Source organism: Pan troglodytes, chromosome 23 (genome assembly GCF_028858775.2).
Source record: "Pan troglodytes isolate AG18354 chromosome 23, NHGRI_mPanTro3-v2.0_pri, whole genome shotgun sequence".
Taxonomy (NCBI): Eukaryota; Metazoa; Chordata; class Mammalia; order Primates; family Hominidae; genus Pan; species Pan troglodytes.
In genome coordinates, this window is record NC_086016.1 from 36227308 (window position 1) to 36242445 (window position 15138).

At 40.8% G+C, this 15138-nt stretch overlaps 1 long non-coding RNA gene across 1 annotated transcript in view; it reads left to right on the forward strand.

The window, feature by feature from the left end:
* The first annotated feature begins 1030 nt into the window (after positions 1–1030).
* Positions 1031–15138, forward strand: part of LOC107970346 (uncharacterized) — a 30159-nt gene continuing 16051 nt past the window's right edge. Inside the window, exon 1 of the long non-coding RNA XR_001712879.2 lies at positions 1031–1118. This is a non-coding gene — a long non-coding RNA (uncharacterized LOC107970346). The remainder of the gene's footprint in view (positions 1119–15138) is intronic.

Sequence of the window (15138 nt, forward strand, 5' to 3'; positions counted from 1 at the left end):
TAACAATTCCTTTAAAGCAGGTTGCTTTCAAGAAGTGTTATAAAGGAATTTGGTTTGTCTTCATCTGGGAATGCCTTTATTTTCACTTCATTTTATATATAGATCACAAGCTATAGAATTCTAGATTGGTAATTCTTCTCTTTCAGCATTTCAAAAATATTAGAGAACTAATGCTACAGAAATATATGTTCCTACTGTATTAGTAGTACCACATACTACTACTATTAGTAGTAGTACATAAGTAGTAATATTATAGTACTAATATTATAATACTAAATATTATAGTACCAACATTAATAGTGCTATTATAGTTCTGGTCTCCATGATTTCTGATAAGAAATCTAGTCATTTGAATTATTGTTTCCCTTTAGGTAACATGTTGTTTTTCTCTGGCTTCTTTCAATATCTTTATCTTTGTCTCCAGTTTCAGCAGTTCTTGTTTGTTTGTGGTTTTTTTTTTTTTTTTTTTGAGACGGAGTCTTGCTCTGTTGCCCAGGCTGGAGTGCAGTTGTGTGATCTCAGCTAACTGCAACCTCCACTTCCCGGATTCAAACGATTCTCCTGCCTCAGCCTCCTGAGTAACTAGGATTACAGGCGCGTGCCACCACATCCAGGTAATTTTTGTATTTTTAGTAGAGACGGGGTTTCACCATGTTGGTGAGGCTGTTCTTGAACTCCTGACCTCGTGATCTGCCCGCCTCGGCCTCCCAAAGTGCTGGGATTATAGGTGTGAGTCACTGTGCCCAGCCCAGTTTCAGCAGTTTGAGTGTGATATATCTTTGTATGTGGATTTCTTTGCATGGGTCCTGTTTAGGATTTAGTGAGCATCTTCAATCGGTAGGTTTAGCTTTTGCCACACTTGGGGAAATTTTAAGCCTTTATTTTTTCAAGTATTTTGTTACCATCACACTTTCTCTTCTCCTGTTTGGACTCTGATGATATGAATATTATACATTCTGTTTTGCTATAGTGCCACATGTATCTGAGGGTCTGTTTGTTATTTTTTTTTCCAATCTTTTTCTCTCTCTGTTTTTCAGATTGGATAATTTCTATTGATGTGCCTTCACATTCACTGAATACTCCCTCTGTCATCTCCAATCTGCAGTGGAGTCCATCCAGTGAGTTTTTCTTAAAAAATTCGATTATTATATTTTTCAATTTCTATGTGATTTTTTAATATATCTTCTATTTCTTAATGAGGCTTTCTTTTTTAAATTAATTTCAAACTTTTTTACAATTGTTAGAACGTTTGTGTAATGACTACATTAAAGTCTTTGTCAGGCAATTCCAAAATCTGTGACATCTGGGCATTGACATCTGTTGATTGCTTTCCCCATGGGAGTTAAGCATTTTCTGGTTCTTGGTATGCTGAATAATTTTGGACTGGATCTGAACATTTTGAATAGGATATTATGCAACTTTGGGCCTTATTTAACTCCTATAGAAATTTTTTTTTTCCAGCAGGAAATCAATCTGGTTAGCTTCAGGTAGCAAGTTTCAAACCCTCTTCTGTGGACTGTGGTTCCAATATCAGTTCAGTTTTCAATCTTTGGTAGTGATATTTAAATACACCAGATGTCTGTACCACCCAGTGGTCAGTCTAAGAACCTGGCGTGTGGTATGTTAGTTCAGTTCTGAGTTCATTAAGTATGCTGATTAGGATGAAATCCACGCAGGCACGGCTTGGATAAGAGCACAGAAATTCATGAACCACTTTATGCAGTCACTTCCTTGAGCTCCTCTGTTTTATGTCTCTGGCACTTTACATTTGCCTCAGACTCGCTTTTTCTTCCTTTAGCTGGAAAGTTGGGGCTTTAGTTACCTTACTCTGTCATGCACTTAGCTGTGCCTGTATCCAGGGTTGAGCTTCAGGAAGACAAAGGAAAGGAGACTAATGTAAGACTCTTAATAGTAGGGACACTGGATGTGGAATATTTAGAAACTATAACTTTTCTGTAACTCTAGAAGGATTCTAATTTTTTAAAAACAATCAGTGTTTGCCTCATCTCTTGAGTCATAGGTCCCCTCCCTCAGAATGTTGGCTCCTGTGACCTTCTGTAGAGGCCTCTGTTACCAACATTACAGGATGGTTTGTGGACTGGGTATGAGCAAACAGAGAGAAGGAAGAAATGGAGATCTCCACACTCCCTCTGAGTGTGAGCAGTTCTCTTTCCTGTGCTTGGAGCCGGAACTAGAAGGTCTCTTTTGGAGCTCAGTCTGTTCACACACATGCTCACTTCTCAATTTCAACCTGTATTGCATTCAGGTGGGGGGATACTGGAGGAAAAGCAATGGTAGACTCACCTTGGTTTGGTGGCATAAATTCCCGTCTTCTCCAATCCACCTGCTGTGATTTACTTTTCAGAATCTTTAGCTGCTCCATGAATTCTGCGTTCAGTTGAAGGAGAAAGGGGGAGTGTGTTGTTTTCATCTTTTTTTTCTTTCAAATTTACCTCTTTAAAAACATTTTAATTATTATATATAATATATATAAGAAAAGTACACATAGTGTAAATATATTGTTGCATGAGTATAAATTGATAACTGCGAAGCAACCCCGCAGGTTAAGAAAGAAAATATGAATGGTAGTCCTGAAGCCTCCATGACAACTCACTCCCTTTCTGCTAGAAGTAACCATTATCTTCTGATTTTATGGTAACTATTTCCTGACTTACCTTTTATTTACTGCCTGTACCATACCATAGTGTGATTTAGTTATATCTTTTTGAACTTTATATAAATTAAATCATACTTTATGTAATCTTTTGTGTCTGGGCTCTTTTCATCATTGTTCATGAGATTCACCGATGTTGTCTGCAGCTGCCATTAATTGATGATCACCTTTGTATTCCACTGAAAAAAATATATAACAATGGATTTATGCATTCACATGTTGATGGGCATTTGGGTTGTTTCTAGTTTGGGGCTGTTATGAACAATGCTTCTGTGACATTTTTATACATTTCTCTGGGACTGCATGAGCTGGATTTCCCTGGAATAAATACTGACCCAGTGGAGTTGCTGGGTCAAAGCATATATCTTCAGCATCAATAATAGTGGCAAGCTGTTTTCTCAAGTTTTGTTCCAATTTACACTCTTACCAGTAGATGAGAATCCCTGTGGCTCCACTGGGGCTGTGTCTTAGCCATGTTTGTACCTATCATGCGTGACACAAATGATGTTCAATCTGCATTTGTTAAGCCATTGAACTGACAGCTGGCTATGACTGTGTTATGTGTGACTGGGATGAAATTCTTTTGTTCAGATTTGCAAAAGCCTTGGGTTATGCTCTATTTTCATTAGAAAGGAATTGAGGACATGTCACAACAATTATCTCCTGTGAAAAAATGTGCTCAAGAAAGCTAATGATGATTTGTGAAGGGGAATGAAGATGCTGGGTCTTCTGAAGACTTTGATGGCATATCAAAGGCCATCATCTTGTTACTTGAGAGTGATAGGTGTGGTGGGAGGCCGTGGACAGAGGGATAATAGCAATATAAAAGAGGAATTATTTCAAGAACCACAGGACTGGAAAGAAAAGAATAACTGAGTAAATTCCATGGTTAAGGAATAGCATGTGAGGCATTGGTTGTTGTGTGTCAAGAATTACAATTCACTCCATCAAAGTGATGGCATTCAAGACTAGATGGAAAGAACTCAAACTGTGCAGTGTTGGAACAGATGAAACCACTCCATTTCTGGACTCCAATTTTGGGCATTGACTTTGTCTTTTAAACTATTTTAAACAAATGAATCTGAAAAATCTTCAAAACCTGGGTGACAGGTTAATATGTAGGGATAATCTCATGGTCTTACAAGGGTAAACTACAAAATATATAAAATCCTTCTGAATCTGGTTCAGATGAAAAAGTTGCTATGAGAAATAGGATATTCAGAATTAAGTGTAAATTATCTTGGAAACTCACCGAAGAGGTAAGTTTTTGGACAACAAAATCAAATCCATTCAATGTAGCAGCTGGATTAAATAATGACAGTAAACATTTATTATTATTACATTTATTTTAAATGCCAAGCTCTGTCTGGGTGCTTTATGTGGATTTTCTCAATGAATCCTCACAAAAACTCTATGAAGTTGAAAATATTATCCCTATTTTACAAATTGGGGAAGGGAGGCAAAGAGGGGTTTGAGTGACTTGCTCAAGATCACACGGCCAGTTAATGTTGCGGGGGAACAAAATATAGGCAAAGAGATCCCAGAGCCTACATTCTACTCTTTTTTTTTTTCAATTTGACTTCATTTATTGAGATATTGCATACAGCCAATGGAAGCGAGGATCTACTTGCTTATCTCACAGAACAACCAAATCACTAAGAAGAAACATGACGAAGACTTTTATTTTAAATCCGAAGGTTAAAAATAGTAATGTGTGCTGCCTTTGGATATTACCCTTATGAAATGAGAATAAAGTTAAGGTTTTTTAAAGAATAAACTTCAGAATTGCAATTTTACGATATATGTTTGGCACTGAAGTCTAGTACGTGATTAAGAACAGACTCTGGAGTCAAACCCTTTGGGTTCAATGCCCACCCCTGCCATCTACTACCTCTGGTGACCTTGGATGAATTTTATGACCTTTCTATGCCTCAGTCTCCTCATCTGTAAGATTGGGATGTTGGGGCTCAGAAATGAAGGCACCCCCAAAATGAAGGCATGAGAAGCAAAATTCTTCTCTGACCTTCTCCTGTTTTCCAGTTCTCAATCTCATTTTCCCCTGAGGCCAGTCATAGAAAGTAGAATCTCTCTTTCCCAAGGCAGGTCATAGAAACCAGAACCCCTTTTCTCCAAAGCCAGCCATATAATAGAAAATTATTACTCTAATTTTTCCTCCTCCTTTCTATGCAAAAACTAGTCATAAATTATCTGATCTACTTGTTTGATTGTAGGAAATAAGACCCCCATTCCAGGGAAGGCCCTGCCCTATAGCCAGAAAGATGCAATTCATGGTCAGCAAAGCCAAGGAGAATCTGGACAGACAGGCCTTTCTGGGTTCCCCAACTCAGTCTACTGCATTAGATCATAGCCTTTTTGTCCAGTCGTATTTCTACAGGGCTATTCATTCGTTATTGAAGCTAAGCATAAAAATGGACAATTTCCTCCATATCTTTGGGTCTTCATTTTTTTTTTTAAATTATACTTTAAGTTCTGGGATACATGTGCAGAACGTGAGGTTTGTTACATAGGTATACACATGGCATGGTGGTTTGCTGTACCCATCAACCCATCATCTACATTAAGTATTTCTCCCAGGCTTTCTACTCCTTTTTTTCCTTGTTTTAAATATTAATATGTATACAGTAAAACTCATTTTATTTTGCTGTTCAGTTGATGAGTTTTAACACATACATAGATTTGTACAGCCACCTTCACAATTGTGACACAGAACTGCCTCATCATCTCAAAATTCTCTCTTATGGTGTTCCTTCATAGTCCCACCCTTCCCTGACCCCTTGTTTTTGATTACCACTATAATTTGTTTTTTTCCAGAAAGTTGTATAAATGGAATCTTATAATGTGGAATCTTTTCAGATTGGCTTATTTCACTTAGTATAACGCCTTTGAGATTCATCTAATATTGTGACTGCAACTGTTTTTTTTTTTTTAAGTTCTGGTTAGTGTTCTGTTGTGTGGATGGACCACAGTTTGTTCAGTCATTCTTTTGTGAAGGACATTTTTGTTGTCTCCAGTTTTGGGCAATTTTGAAGGAAGCTGCGATAAATATGCATGTACAGGTTTTTGGCTCAACATATTTTCATTTCTCTAGGGTAAATATTAAGAGCGTGATTTCTTGGTGAGGTGGTATATGTTTACAACTTTATAAGAAATTGCCAAAATGTTTTCCTGAGTGGTTATATTATTTTTCATTCCTATGAGCGATGCACAAAATATCCAATTGTCTCACATCCCCACCAGTGCTTAGTAGTGTTAAATTTTTAAAAAATGTTTTATGTTAGCCGTTCTCGTGGACATTGACTTTGTCTCTTAAACTAGTATAAACAAATGAATGTGAAAAATCTTCAAAACCTGGGCGACAGGTTAATAAGTAGGGATAATCTCATGGTCTTACAAAAGTAAACTACAAAATGTGTAGGTGTGTCTCATGATTTTAATTTGCATTTTGCTAATGACCAATGCTGTTAAGCATTTTTTCATGTGCTTATTTGCCATCTAAATATCTTCTTTGACAAAGTGTTTGTTCAAATCTTTTGCTCATTTTCATAAATTGGGTTTTTTCCTCTTGGTGAGTTTTTAAGAGTTTTTTAATATATTCTAAATACTTTTTTTGTATGATACGTGATTTGCAAATATTTTCTCCTGATCTCCAGCTTATTATTTCATTTCTTAACACTGCCTTCAATGGATCAAAAATTTTTAGTTTTAATGTAGTATAATTTTTCAATTTATTATTTTATGGATCATGCTTTTGCTATCGTGTCTAAAAATGTTTTGCCTAACCAAAGTCCAAGATGGTTTGCTACAGTGTTTCTTTGGGGCTTTATATGATTATGTTTTTCATATATATATTTATGTATATAATCTATTCTGAGTTAACCTTTTATAAGGTAAAAGATATAGTTCAATGTTTATTTTCTTACATATGGATACTTAATTGTTCCAGTTCCATTTGTTGAAAAGACTATTATTTGCATTGCCCTTGAAACTGGAATTGAAGAAATCCACATAAATCTACTCACATTTTGTCAAAAACCAGATGACCGTATTTGTGCACATCAATTTCTGGACTCTATTTTAGGGGTTGGCAAAGTTCTTAAATGGCTACATAGTAAATATTTTAGGTGTGTGGGCCATGAAGTCTCTGTTGTGTGAAAGTAGAAACAGACAATAGATTTAGGAATGGGAGGGGCTGTGTTGAACATGGGAATTGAGAAAAAGGGAAGAGTTGAAGGCAACCCTGAGATTACCTTTTAACTTAAAGTTATTTGAGCTTTCTGTTGCTGGAATTCTGGATAAAGAGTAGTTAACCATATTAGCCACCTATGTGTCCTCTTCCACAATACATAGGCTAGGGTTCTCAAATTTGAGTATGTATGAGAATCACCTGGAGGGCTTGTTAAAAGACTGCTGGCCTGGCGCAGTGGCTCACGCCTGTAATCCAATCACTTTGGGAGGCCGAGGCAGGCAGATCATGAGGTCAGGAGATGGAGACCATCCCGGCTAATGCAGTGAAACCCCGTGTCTACTAAAAATACAAAAACATTAGCCAGGCTTGGTGGTGGGCACCTATAGTCCCACCTGCTTGGGAGGCTGAGGCAGGAGAATCACTTGAACCTGGGAGGTGGAGGTTGCAGTGAGCCGAGATCACGCCACTACGCTCCAGCCTGGGCCACAGAGTGAGACTCAAAACAAAAACAAAAACAAAAACAAAGCAAAACAAAAAGACAGACTGCTGAGCCCCAGGGTGTCTGACTCAGTAGGTCTTGGGTGAGGCATGAGAATTTGCATTTCTCACAAGTTCTCAGGTGACACTGATGTTGCTGGTCCTCATTCCTGCACTGACTGCCCAGTGAATGCACCGTACCATGTTTTCTGCCCTGGGGCATCTCTAGATTTGTGGCATGGGATTGTAGGATGCTTGTGGCAAATGTGCCTGGCATTCAAACATGTGCTACCTGGAAGTGCAAGGCAATTAGTACCCCATGGCATGGCAGACTTTTGAACCCTAGGGGATATGAGCTGGTGAGCAAATGTTGGTGGACAATTCTGAGATGCATTCTCCAGTTCTCCTCTGAAGGTCCCAGGGGAATTGTGCCCCAGTTGTCCGCTGTGGCAACCAACTCGATATCACACATCATGCCCTTGTTCTGTGTTTCATTATCTACAGCCTCCCATTCTGCTCCCAGGATCACTTTCCAAAACAAACTGCCTGCACACAAGTCCTTGACTCAGGGTTTGCTTTCCAAGGGGAACTCAGTCTAAGGCATTTGCTGTGGTTCTCAATCTCTTCCTCTATCTCAATCAGTGACACATCCTAATAGTTACCTAGCATGAGAAACACAGAGTTCCTTAGACTTGGTGGGCAGGGATTAAGTATTATTCATTTTTGTACTCACTGCACACATGCTAGTGGCTGACATGTAGTGGTGTTCAGAAAATTACGAAGATATGAAACAGTTAAAGTATTTTTAGACTTATTAAATGAGAGTCGGTAGACAGGAATGAGCAGGAGTGAGTGGCAGATGTGCAAGTCTGGGTGGAGAGAGAAGGCTAGCTTGCAGGCAACCAGTGGAGCACCAAGCAAGATGGCAGCTAACAAAATGCTCGTTAAGATTTGAGGCTATGGAGGTCTCAGCTGGAATCCAAACTCCACCATTTCTTAGCTTTGTGGCTGGGGGCAAGTTTCCCTTTACACTTTGCTTCCCACATCTGTAAAATAGAAGAACAGTAATATCCACCTCATTGAGCCAAAAGTGTAAGGATGTATAGAAAGCACCTAGCATGTGTCTTGGCATAGAATAGGTATTTGAGAAAGGTTAATTCCTTCTGTGTCTGGCCACTTACTCATCAAGGGTGCAGTGGCAGGAGGTTGGAATGCAGGACATCTAAGATTTATTTCACTTGCAATGCTGTAGGCGATTGTGACGGTAGCCAGGTACAGGTTATTAACAATAATGAAAATAAGAATGCTTATCTGTAGTAGCTAATGTTAATATAGTGCTTGGTAATGCCAGGCACTGTTCCAAGATATATATTTGATTCTAATTTAATTCTCAAGCTACTGTATGAGATAGAGCACAGTATACAGTACTTCCAATTTTACAAATGATAAAACCAAGGCACAGAGAGGGCAAGTGACTTGATCAAAATCACACAGCTAGTAATAGGTGGAGCTAGGATTGAAGCGAGGCAGTGTTTCTCTTAATATTGTGCCGTCTTCCTGAGAGTTGACTGCTGTTCCTCTCAGCACTTAGACTAGTGTGGTGCATTACAGGAACTACAGTTTGTACAGCAATTTTACATGTATCATTTCTTTGAGCATTACAAGTGGAGAAAGGGAAGAGTGTTACAATATCTCCTATGGAAGATATGTACAAAAAATAGCTTTTTCCATAGCTGGTATGTTCACTCCACTTGACCCCACTCCATATTGTTAAATGCCTCACACTGAATGAGCTGTATACTGAGCTATGTGGAAGTGAGGAGGACATTACCTCTACCAATAAGGAGCTGCCTCTACCCTTAAGAAGGGTGGAAGAGTGAACACATGCACAGAGAAACGCTGTGTATAAGTTGTGGAGGTCATCGTGTGGGGAGAGCACAGCAGGAGGAAGTCGACCATGCCTGGGAGGTCTGGGGTGGGTTCCAGAGGAGGCCACCATCATGCTGGTATCTCCAATGCCACCCTTCCTCCTCATCAGCTCTCTGTTATTGAAATTGCTCTCTTAACGTCTTCGCCTTCCCTCAAAGAAGGACAGGTAGAGAGAGACAGAGAGACAGAGAGAGAGAGAGATTATAGCCTGAACATGTCAATATATAAGAGCTTAAAATGTGAATTATTGGTGTTTGCACAAAGCATTTGCTTCTTGTTCATCCCTGGCTATTTATATGAAAAGTTGCCCCAAAGAATGTCAGGCTGTGGAATGAGTAAGACTGAGATGCCCAGGCATTGCTGGCCCCTTTCGTGTTATTTGTGTACATGGGAAATGCAGAAATCCAGTGAAAAGTCTTTTGTTTTAAATTGGTCTGTTTGATGTATCTGAAATGGATAGATTATGCTGCTGGCTTAATACAGAAAAAATCTGTCTCTGTACTCCTCTCACAGGGCCTTGGTGTCACTGTTTCCTTTTCCATGAAAGGCAGGGGGCAGGTAGACAAAAGCAAGAGGTGACTGAACCCTGCTCAGGGGAGTCCTTTTTCTACCACTGTTTTCTTGATGGGGACTTTCAACAGCACCTCCAGACCTTTTACACCTCCTACCTCCAGAGTGATGGAGTGAATGATCCGGTTGGGGACCACATTTCTGCTTAGATGAATGTAGCAAAGGGGACTAATTTGATCTCTCTCTCCTTCCTCCTCCACATGATCAATAGAAGACAAATGCCTGGGTAAATGCCTCTGCTCCTCAGACGCAAACATCCTGCTGATGTGCTGGTCCTAGTTCTGGATTGGGAGGTTAGAAGATAATTGATCCATTTAACAATCCCACCTGAACCCAGATCTCCCAATGTGGGTTTTGTGCCAGATGACTTTTGTTTGCCCCTTCAGGTTCATTTCCTACCCTTTTCTATTCTTGTTGCATTCCAAACTACATCCTGCATCAACAGACTACTTTGCCCTCTGGTTTCAGACTGGGGAATTCTGGAAGGAGATTAAAAGGCAGGAGGAGAGTAAGGTCAGGGTATTTATTCCCTCAGCTCTCTGTCTCTCTGCCTGTCACCATTGGTCGGCTGAGTCTCTTAAGTGGAGTCTGTGGCTCTATCAGGTAACCACTCCCTCCCCTGGTCCCTTCCCTCGCAGGCATAGTAACAGCTTCTAATGTAACTGGGTCTGGTTGCTTTTCCTAAACCTTTCCCACACCCTTGGAAATAGTCACTTCATTAAACTCTCCTCTGTAACTTAGCCTGACTGGTTAGCTTCCATCAACGGGACAGATGGCATTTTCCCAATATGGCTACACCCATCTATATCTCATCCCACATGTGCCCCTAAAATGTGATACTGAGACTCCTCCAACAAGAGGTGGGAAGTCTGTGTTCCTTTCCATTAAATCTGGGTAGGACTATGAAAATAGCAGAAATGATGCCACGTGACTTCCAAGGCTAAGTCATAAAAGACAATATGCCTTCTACTTTGTCCTCTGGGGGTGTTTGCTCTTGACCCCGGCCAGCATATGGAGACAACAGGTATCAGTGTCCTGGCCATAGGTCCCAGCTGACAGCAACATCAACTGCCAGGTATGTGAACAGATGATTCTAGCTCTCAAACTTTGAGCTGCTGTAAATGATGCAGAGTAGAGCAGCACTAACCTGTCCCCAGCCACCATCTGGGCCTGTCCAAATGGCAGCTTTACGGGCAAAATAAATATATATTTTTAAAAGCCACTCAAGTTTATAGTGGTTTGTCATATAGCAATAGATAACCAGATAGTCAGCAATAAAGTTAATATTTGACCTCTATTTCTACTCTTGTGTTTTATTTCCCTCCTTGTTTAGAAATCTGGGCAGGGAGGAAAAGCATATTTATTGGGTGGCCTCAGAGATGCCAACATTCACCTGCTGCATTCCAGTCCCTCTAATGGAGATTTTACAATGTCTCCTCACGTATCCCTCACCACAAACCCAGGTGGGAGGTATTATTGTCCACATCTCCCAAGCCAAGAGATTATGGAGGCAGGTGAAAGATGAAGTAACCAATCCAAGGTCAGTCTGAGAGTCAGTGAAAGAGTCTGAGGTGTAACCTAGGTTGGCAAAACTCCAAATCCCGTGTTCCTCATATGGTGCAAAGCCATTTTATCTTCTTATAATATTGTTATAAAAAGTGCTATTCTCCATTGTGACTTGCTCACCAGGTTTTGGTCTGTAGAGTCTGTATGCTTTTCATTTTGAAGGGAAAGGAATACTTTCTGATGTCCTGGCTGTCATTTATTGAATCCTGTTTCATCAAGTCGCTGTGTGTTGCTCTTGGAGTGTGTTATCCCACTGGGCATCTCTGCTTTCCCAAGTGGCCCCTCAGAACCTCAGGCTCTCAATGTTCTTTATACACACTGATGGTGTGCTCCTTGGGGGCAGAAGCTATGACAATTTGTTCTATACCTCCACCTAGTGCCTACAGTTTCACTAACTGCTTAACAAGAATCTACAAAATGGGCCGGGCACAGTGGCTCATGCTTGTAATCCCAGCACTTTGGGAGGTCAAGGTGGGTGGATCACCTGAGGTCGGGAGTTTGAGACCAGCCTGACCAACATGGTGAAACCCAATCTCTATTAAAACATACAAAAATTAGCCGGGCTTGGTGGCGCATGCCTGTAATCCCAGCTACTCGGGAGGCTGAGACAGAAGAATCGCTTGGACCTGGGAGGTGGAGCTTGCAGTGAGCCGAGATGGTGCCATTGCACTCCAGCCTGGGCAACAAGAGTGAAATTTCATCTCAAAAAAAACACAAAAAAACAAAAAAACAATATGCAGAATGTCTGAATGCATGTTTGTTTTCATCAGGTAAAAGGTTTGATTTGGGCATTCTTTCCTTCTTTCATTTATCATCTGAAGGCCTCCTCCATCATTGTATCTGACCTCTAGGCAGACAGAATTTCCCATGCTGGGGACATGTGCTTCATTCTTGGGCCAGAGAGCCCATCCTGCCTGGCGTATAAGCTACAGTTTGCTGACTCCATAGTCCCAAAGTATCCGTCACTCACCAGCTTTGAATCTAATTTTTAGTCTTTTTCACCTTTTCAATGACTGTCTCCACTATACCAAACTGCTGCTAGAGGAGTTTTCCTAAAAAACACTCATTTGATAAGTGTATTGTCCTGCTTAATCTGCCATAACCCGTTAGTTTCTGCAAGATACACCCATCACTTGCCGCATGTATTAGGATTCTCTAGAGGGACAGAACTAATAGGATATATGTATATATGAAAGGGAGTTTATTAAGGAGAATTGACTGACAGGATCACAAGGTAAAGTCCCACAATAGGCCATCTGCAAGCTGAGGAGCAAGGAAACCAGTGGTGGATCAGTCTGAGACTCAAAACCTCAAAAGTAGGGAAGCTGACAGTGCAGCCTTCAGTCTGTGGCCAAAGGCTCAAGAGTCCCCGGCAAACCACTGGTGTAAGTCCAAGAGTCCAAAAGCTGAAGAACTTGGAGTCTGATGTTCGAGGGCAGGAAGCATCCAGCACGGGAGAAAGATGAAGGCTGGAAGACTCAGCAAGTCTGCTCTTTTCTCTTTCTTCTTCCTGCTTTATTCTAGCCCCACTGGCTGCTGATTAGATGGTGCCAACCCAGATTAAGGGTGGGTCTGCCTCTCCCAGTCCACTGATTCATATGTTAATCTCCTTTGGCAACACCCTCACATACACACCCAGGAAAAATACTTTGCATCCTTCAATCCAATCAAGTTGAGACCCAATATTAACCATCACAGCACACATAAGATCCTTCATGAACCCTCTAATGCTCTCTGGAGTCGAGGGCACACAGGGCTTCTCATCATGGCCCTGACAAAAACCTGACCCTCTGTGATTTTATGACTTTGTTCTTGCTGTAACATTCTCATCCTTTCTTCTCTGCCTGGTGAGTTCCTCAGCTTAGATGTTACCTCTACTGTGTTGCCTAACTCCACCAGGCAGGTAAGCTCTTCTCCACTCTGTATATTCGCAGCATTTTGTTCATGACTCTTTTCTAGTATAGCATATTGTTTAGTCACTTGTGTGTTTACATGTCTTATGCCCCCATTAGTCTGCAAGATGTTTGACGGCCAAGATTGGGGTTTTGTTATTAATGAAGCTGGATGATCCTGCTTCTGCTATGAACCATAATTTCATAGTAATTAAGGGTTAAAACTTTGGAATCAAATTACCTGAGCTGAAAACCTGGTTCTAGCCTATATTTACTGGCTCTGAGACCAAAGAAATTTACTTTACTTCTTTAAGCCTCAATTTTACCTCATTTTATTTTCTTTTTTCTTTTTTCTTTTCCTTCCTTCCTTCTATTTTTTTCTTCTCTCTCATTTTTTTTTTTTTTTTAGAGTTATGGTCTTGCTCTGTCACCCAAGCTTAAGTCAGATGATGGGATCCTAGCTCACTGCAGCCTTGAACTCTTAAACTCAAGCAATTCTCCTGCCTCATCCTTTCAAGTAGCTGAGACTACAGGTGTATGCCATCATACTCGGCTAACTTTTTTTTTTTTTTGTATAGAGATGGGGGTCTCACTGTGTTGCCCAGGCTGGTCTTGAACTCCCGGCCTCAAGTGATCCTCCTATCAGTCTCCCAAAGTGCTGGGATTGCAGGCATAAGCCACTTTTTCAGCTTTCTTTTTAAAAATAAGAATAATAGTACTTATTTATAAGATTGTTAGTATTAAACGATTTATCCCATATACAACTCTTGCCACATAGTAAACACTTAAATATTACCTGTGAGTATTATTATTCACACTGAACAATTACCATGTACCAGTTTAGTTCATCAAATCTCACAGGAATTCTATTAGGTAGGCATTATTATTCTCATTCTACAACTAAGGAAACTGAGCCTCGGGGAGAGTAAGGAACTTTTCCAGGCTTATGTGGTTGATGGGTGGTGGCGCATCCAGGCTGGGATGCTTGCAAGGGGCTCAGTACAAGTTTGTCGAATCTATTTGAGGAGCCTGTTCAGTCTTTGTCCTTTCTGGTGACCAATGCAGACTTCCAATTGCCTTGGTTGCTGGAGCCAGAGTTCATCCCCAGGAGAGTTGGTCCAGTTTTTCTGCCCTGTAGCCTTCCATGTTGTTCAGGTTCTGAGCCTGACTGCATATGGGTTGGGTTTGTTTGTTTTTGACTCCATTGAGAAGATGTCTCCTGGCCCATTCCCAGGTCAGTACACAAACTCATTCCATCTGCCTTACAATTAAGATTCAAAAGCAGACGGCAAGTAAATCCCTCCCTGTGCACCGATTCCAATCAGCAATTATGATCTTAATGACCAGCTAAAAGGGAATTCACAAAAGCAAACCACAGTATTAAATATAGAATTGTATTGATGCTGACCTGCTGGGAGCACTTTCTGTTCCTTTTCCAGAGTGATGTCTGAGAACAAGGATATAATCTTCCTTCCCCAAACATTTTTTGCCCTTTTAAGTAGAGTCATCTCTAAAATAAAGATTTGTGGGCCGGGTGTGGTGGCTCACGCCTGTAATCGTAGCACTTTGGGAGGCTGAGGCAGGTGGATCACCTGAGGTCAGGTATTCGAGACTAGCCTGGCCAACATAGTGAAACCCCGTCTCTATTAAAAGTACAAAAAATTAGCCAGGCGGGCGCCTGTAATCCCAGCTACTCGGGAGGCTGAGGCAGGAGAATCGCTTGAACCCAGGAGGCGGAGGTTGCAGTGAGCCGAGATCATACCATTGCACTCCAGCCTGGGGGGAAAAAAATAGATTGTAAGGAGGTAGCCGTTCCCCAGAAG